Consider the following 6,860-nt stretch of genomic DNA (forward strand, 5'->3'; position numbering starts at 1 on the left):
TTAAAGAGAGATGTGTCTGTAAAACAAATTTCATTGCTAGACTAACCCAAGTGGAAGCTTTCACAGTATTCTGTTTTCATTTTGTCAGAATCTGCAGAGTTCTTTGAATGTGACCAGGCTGAACCAAGTTCTAGCTAAGGACTGAATTTTTATTAGTTCTGGGGTGTTGGTTCAATGGGGGATTTGTATTTATATTTGCCCAATACTAGTCCTTCCGGCCACTTTATGCAGATGTGTGAAAATGGGTTTAGCCTATCACCTTTCCAGGAGAATGTTGATTTGTGTGTGTGTGTGTGTGTGTGTGTGTGTGTGTGTGTGTAAAAGAGAGAGAGAGATTTTACTTGGGCAAAACTAATAGTGATTATTGAGAAAGTGGCCTTGGGGCAAATGAAAGCTACAATTCTGGGAACCATCTGATAAGTAAGTGGTCAGTATGTTTAGAAAGAGAAAGGTGAAGAACAGAACTGAAAGTGAGTGGACCTGCCCTTAGGTGTCCTCTACCCCCACCCCTTTCCCCAGCAGCTACCCAGGTTGTATTGATTGGTTTTCGGTAGGAGCCTTTGGCTGGTCTTTCATTGCCCTTGACCTGCCTATGTCAACAGTGCCCCTCTCCTTCATCCCCCCTCCCCATCACAATTTGCAGTTAGAGGCTTCTGTCTCTAAGACAGAAGAAAAGACTAATGAGAAAGAAAGGTTAGCCATGAACTGACTAATTGTACTTCCCTAGTCCCAGTTTCTTCCTCAGTAAAATGAGAGGGTTAGGCTTCTTTAAGCTAGCCTAACATGATAATCCTTAAATGCTAAATCCTAGAATTTCTAACAAATGATTTTTAAGTTCTATGTGTCTAAAATGACTTACCTGAGATCTGGCTGAAGAAAACTGGGATAGATCCAGATAGTAGCAGGCCAACCCGCCTGAGCCGTGAGTGAAGGGATGAACAACAAACAGGGACCTCTAGAAGAGACTGTAACTTCAGTTCACAGAATGAATTTGCCAGTTGGATAGGTCTTTAGCCACCATGTAGTTTAATCTGAAAGGAACCCTATTTTAAAGGGGTCATCAAATCTCTTTTATAATTAAGAGGAAACTCATTCCACGTTTGAAGTTATTTTTACATTTGTAATTGTTGGGAAGTTTTTTCCTTAAGTCGAGAACCAATTTGCCTCTTGTCAACTTTCATTGCCCTAAACAGAACAAGTCAGCCCTCTTCCCCATGAAGATGCTTTAGGTACTTGAAGACAGCTATCTTGTCTCCTTTCCCTGTCTTATTCAAACTAAACATCCCTGTTTTTTTCCAACTAGTCCTCATATGACCATGTCTAAAAGCCCTTCACCATCCTGGTTGGCCTTCCTAGTTGGATACTCCAGTTTATCAATGCCTTGTAGTGCCCAGATCTAAAGATAATACTTTAGCTGTGGTTTGACCAGGTCAGAGTACACAGGGTACTGTTAATACCTCATTCCTGGAAGCTGTGCTTCTGTGAATACAGTCCAAGATCTCAACAGTTTTTCTGATCACTATATAGTTTCTCCTTAGCCTGAGAAACTCAGCATCTAGACATTAGACTGTGTCTAGAGATAACTAATTGATAGGATGGTACAGCCTGCAACCAGGAAGACCTACATCAAATCTAGCCTCATCTGTGTGACTTGGGCAAATCATTTTATCTCTGCCTCAGTTTCCTCACTTGTAAAAAGCTTGGCACTTGTAAATGTGCCTGGCACGTAGGAGGCACTATTGTTAATAAATGCTCATTCCTTCCTTCTCTCCTCTGATTTTGTGGGTGGGGGGCAAGGTCCTTTGGATACCAGCCCAATGTCCTGGCGTTGAAAGCTTTTAATTAAAATTAGCCACTTTGCTTTTACTTAAATGATCAGTCATAAAAGACAGATTAAAGGATGGAATGAATATGTGGGTGAGGTATCTGAGCATTGATGAGCTAAATCGAGCATGCTTATGAGGATTGAAATGATTTGGAGGAGGAGGCAAATGCTGGTGAGCAGTAAGTGAAAAGGCTCTGGAATCAGTGTGCCCTGATGGAGAGCAATAGCTTTGAGAGAATTGACTGGAAGAATTTTTAAAAGACTCAGTTTTATTCCTTCAATCTAGTCCACTTAGTCTCAGACAAGAGGTGGCCAAGATTCCATTTGGTTGGCTGTAATTGTTCAAACATTGACTGAGGGTGCACTGCAAGAGATGAGACAGGAGAACATTACCCTCTCCCCCCCTTCACCTCATGATGTGCTACAGCATTAGAATCCTTTGCATCGGTTTCTCCTGAAATGAAATTCTGATTCTATAAATAAGAGTTAGGATAGTTCGGATTAAAGAGAACTGAGGAGGGGGAGCATTTAAATCCCTCTGGGTTTGCTAAAATTTCCAAGAGGGAGTGGGCAGCACAGTGGGCAACTTAGAAAATGGTGATGGGTCTGCTTGGAGCTGTTCCATCTTATCTCCTTAGATTTCCTCATGGGCACCAGGCTTTGAAGTTTAAAGCAGTATTTGTATTTATTACAGAGAGCTCAGGGGCTAGAAATTACTTTAGAGCTCAGCCCCATTTGACAAGTGAAGAAACCAAAGGAGAGATTTAATGATTTGTCTAATGCCATCCAATTCTTTTTTTTTTTTTTTTTTTTTTTAATTTAATAGCCTTTTATTTACAGGATATATGCATGGGTAACTTTACAGCATTAACAATTGCCAAACCTCTTGTTCCAATTTTTTACCTCTTACCCCCCCACCCCCTCCCCTAGATGAATGCCATCCAATTCTTAATGATAGAGCTAAGACTAGATCCCAGGTCTCCCAAGCAGCAGTCCAGAATCCCTCCCTCCCTAGGGTTCTTCAAATTTCCTTCTTTCAAATTTCTTTTCTGATTGTGACCCAGCCCAGAGTCTCCTTGACCCTCCATCAGAAACCATGGGGTTGTCCAGCCCTAGCCTCCTCTATGTACTGTCTTTGAAGGGAGTTGTATCACTTATTTCAAAGGTGATCATTGGTTTTAGGCTGAAAATAAAATCTGTATGTGATTCTTAGGGAACAAGAAGTTGGTGAGCTGATTATTGAATTAAAGCAATTCTGAAATCAATGTGTGTGTGTTGGTCCTGGAGATAACCCCTGGTTAATGTTTATGGCTCACAAATAGCATGAGAATTGGGGAGGGGGGGGGGAGAGAGAGAGAAAGACTGTGGGACTCTCAATTGTCAATAGAAATGCAGGCTTAGTGGAATCTGGATTTTAATGAAGGCTATTCTGTCACACAAGAACATTTCCCTATTTCAGCATATCCAAAACCAGGCAAAACTCATAGAGCAGTAGACTATAAGCTACTGGAGGGCAGGAACTATTTTTCATTTTGTCTTGTAACTCTGCACAGTTTTTAGCATATGGTAGACAATAAATGTTGGCTATTTTGGGTTGAATGGAATCTTAAAGATTTCATAATCTAATGCTGGAAAGATGGTGGGAGTAGGTATGATATAGCAGAAGGGTAGGTAGTCTTGCTGTCATTACAGATGACAGGTTTGAATCTTTTCTCTAGCACTTATTGCTTCTCTAGTATTAGGTGATTTATTCACCTATGATTCATTTATGATCTTTATGATTTAATTTTTAGAAGTGAAGAAATTGAAGTCAATTGGGGAGTCACTACTAAACCAAAATTACCACAGAGTTGGGAGTTTTGACAAAGACTTTTTGGAACTTAAGGCTAGATGTGAGGGAAATTCCAGCTCCCCACTTCGTTCTCCATCAGATCCATAAGCATTTATGTTGAACACAAATGGAGGACTCAGAACTGGTTTTTATTTTCCCAACCTGGGTGGAGAAGATACCACAATCATCCATTTCCGTGCCCACATTTCAGCTGGGTTATTAATAATGTATGAATCCTGCCCACAATCCAAGCATTTTTTATTTGTTTGCCTCCTGGCTATTTAATGTTGAATCAGCATGTATGACCTTTACAACACAGTTCTGGTCTTGTTTTTAACTGTTTTATCAGGAGATCCAACTTGAAAACGGTTATCATTTAGCAGAAAGACAAACAGCAGAGCACATTTCTGTAAGCAGCACGTTAATGATTGGGAGAATTGCCCCAATTTCTGCATGACAGTGTGTGATTAATCCTCTGGGTCATGTTCTTATAGCCCAAACGATCCAGTCCATTGGTCTTTGATATTCAAAGCCCTCGCTCACTTAATAGGATATTGATTTCCCTGCACCATGTACTTTGACTCGATAAACAGCCTCACTTTCAGGGACTGCCAGCTCTGTGGGGAGGATTTTTGATGAAGAATAATTGCCTAAGACTTCTTTTGGTTAGTTTTTATGGTCTCTCCAACTCAGGAAGGTGATAAGAACTATTTCTGGTGGGAAAAGAGGAAATCATTTCTGATAGACTAAGTTATTGATAGAATGGGTCCAAAAGGATCTATTCACTTTCAACACTATCATTCAAGTGCTTTCTTGGCTTCACAGCTGTGAATAGTCATTTCAATTAATCTGAGGGGTGGGGAGGGAGGAGGAAAGAGTTGTATTCAAGGAAATGGATTTAGCTTTTAGGAAATGCAATACAGATTCAGAGGCATTCTTTAGAGCTTGAAGGGCCCTAAATGATGGGAGAGACCCAACTTTCCTCATTTTACAATTGAGGAAAGAGACTCAGGGAAGAAAGCTAACTTGCTCGAGTTTGAAAAGCCAGATATAGACTGTAGATCTTATGCTCCAAAGTAAATACTTTTCTTTCCTAGTCTACACCACACTGCTTCTCCTCGGGGAATATGAACCCTTTGGCCAGATACAGCTTCCAACTGCGTTGCCGATTGTGTACCTTTCCTACAAAATTGAATAGTGAGACTTTGTAGACACAATGAATCTGGGATGGGCCTGGCTGGGGAAGACATTGAATGGGAAAGTGACAGTCATCCAGATGTCTGAAATCTTCTAATTAAAATATACAGATGTTTGATCAGGTGTTGTCATGTAGCCATAACTTCCTCTCTAATATAGTTTTCTTCTGCTCAAAGATTTTTCTTTTTGCTTTTTCTCTCTGCCTTGCTTAAAAAATGCTCATTTCTGAAGTGCTTTAAACATGTTCCTTTATTCATTCATTTAGCCCACAAGCATTTACTGCTTGTGTCAAACCTGTGCAAAGACAAAAAAAGATGTGTGGGAGTGTAACATACTCTCTTGGGTAAAATGTATAGAGGTCTGGGAAGAGGACTTTGGTGAGAAGTATCCCTTGAAGGAAGCTAGAAATTATGTGTCAGAAGTAAGGAAGGAATAAATTCCTGGCATAGGGAGGGCAGACAGTTCCAAGGCAAAGAAGTGGAAGGGTGAAGGTCAAATATGGCAAGCCTGGCTGCAACCTAGCATATGAGAAAGAGTAATGTACAACGAACCTGGAAAGATAGCCTGGAGTTATATTGAAAAGGATTCTGGATACCAGAGGGATTTTTATTTTGTCCTATGCAAAATTGGAAACCAGTGGTTCTTCTTCAGTACGTACATGTCAAGATTAGACCTATGCTTTAAGAAGGGGGAAAGACCAAAATACGGTCACAAGCATAGATTATGAAACTATCATCACAATAATGCAGGAGAGAAGTGCTGAAGGCCTGAAGTAGGATGATGACTAACTAGAGTTTTAGCGGAGAGATGGATACAGATATGAATGAAAATGTGGAGGTAAACTCCACAAGATTTGGCAAATAATTGGATATAGGTGTCCTCTCCTAAAGATTTAACTCTAGTGAATGAAAAATACAAGCTAACTTTGCTGATGATAACTTCCAATAGGAAATCTTTTGAGATACATAGTTGATTTGCTTTTCTTATCATTCTCCACTTGAAGTCAGAAAAAAATGAGAAGCATTTCTGACCTTGGGAAGTGACTTTATGTCTCTCAAGTTCAAATTCCTCTTCTATAAAATGGAAGTGAAACAACTACTACTTTACAGGATTGTTGAGAGGAGCAAAAAATGTATTTGAAGGTTTTGAAAATTTAAAAGATATCTATATAGAGACATCTATATATAAGATATATATGACATAACATAAAACATTGATCTAGATACATCTGTCTCTGTCTATCGATCTGTCTGTCGGAGAGGTAACATGGCATTAGTGTAAAGATCTGACTTTAGAATCCAAAACAACTGTATTTTAAGGGCTGACTCTGACACATATACTAGCTGTGAAACCATGAACAAGTCTTTAAGTCATTTAATACCTCAGTAAAGTAGACAATTCTTTTAAGATGATAAACAACAGGTAAGTTGTTGAGTGCATTGAAGAAAGAAGTTGTCCCACACTAATGAAATCAAAGACTCTGGCGCATAAGAAAACTGAAGCCAAAGCATCTAGCAGATATGTAATCAAAAATTTGCTTGTAACTTCTTATGAAAAGCCAGTACTAGTGGAAGGCGCCCAGGAGTTTGCCTGTTCTGCCTCAAGCACAGGTTTGAGGTGAGGAGTCAAGGACTTGATGAATTTAAAAGCACTATTTAAATGAGGACATTATTATTGTTAGTTGTTCCTTTGATGGAGATGTTCACTTGAATGAGTAAATTTTAATGTCTGACAGACTAGAAGTTGTGTGGGACCCAATCAAGGAAATCTAAATGAAAACTATGTCTACATAGGAACAGAAAACACTTTGTTTGGAAACAGACCTGGTGATGGATACGATGGAAAGCTTTTCCGTGGCCCTGACTGTTAGATTCTCTGAGGGCTGCTTTTTATTATTATTTTAAAAAGTTATACGTATCCATTTTTTACATATTTATGAGTGATGTACGGAAAGAAAAATCAAAACAAAAGAGAAAAACCATAAAGAGAAAAAAAAAAAAACAGAAG

This window comes from Sarcophilus harrisii, chromosome 2 (genome assembly GCF_902635505.1).
Source record: "Sarcophilus harrisii chromosome 2, mSarHar1.11, whole genome shotgun sequence".
Taxonomy (NCBI): Eukaryota; Metazoa; Chordata; class Mammalia; order Dasyuromorphia; family Dasyuridae; genus Sarcophilus; species Sarcophilus harrisii.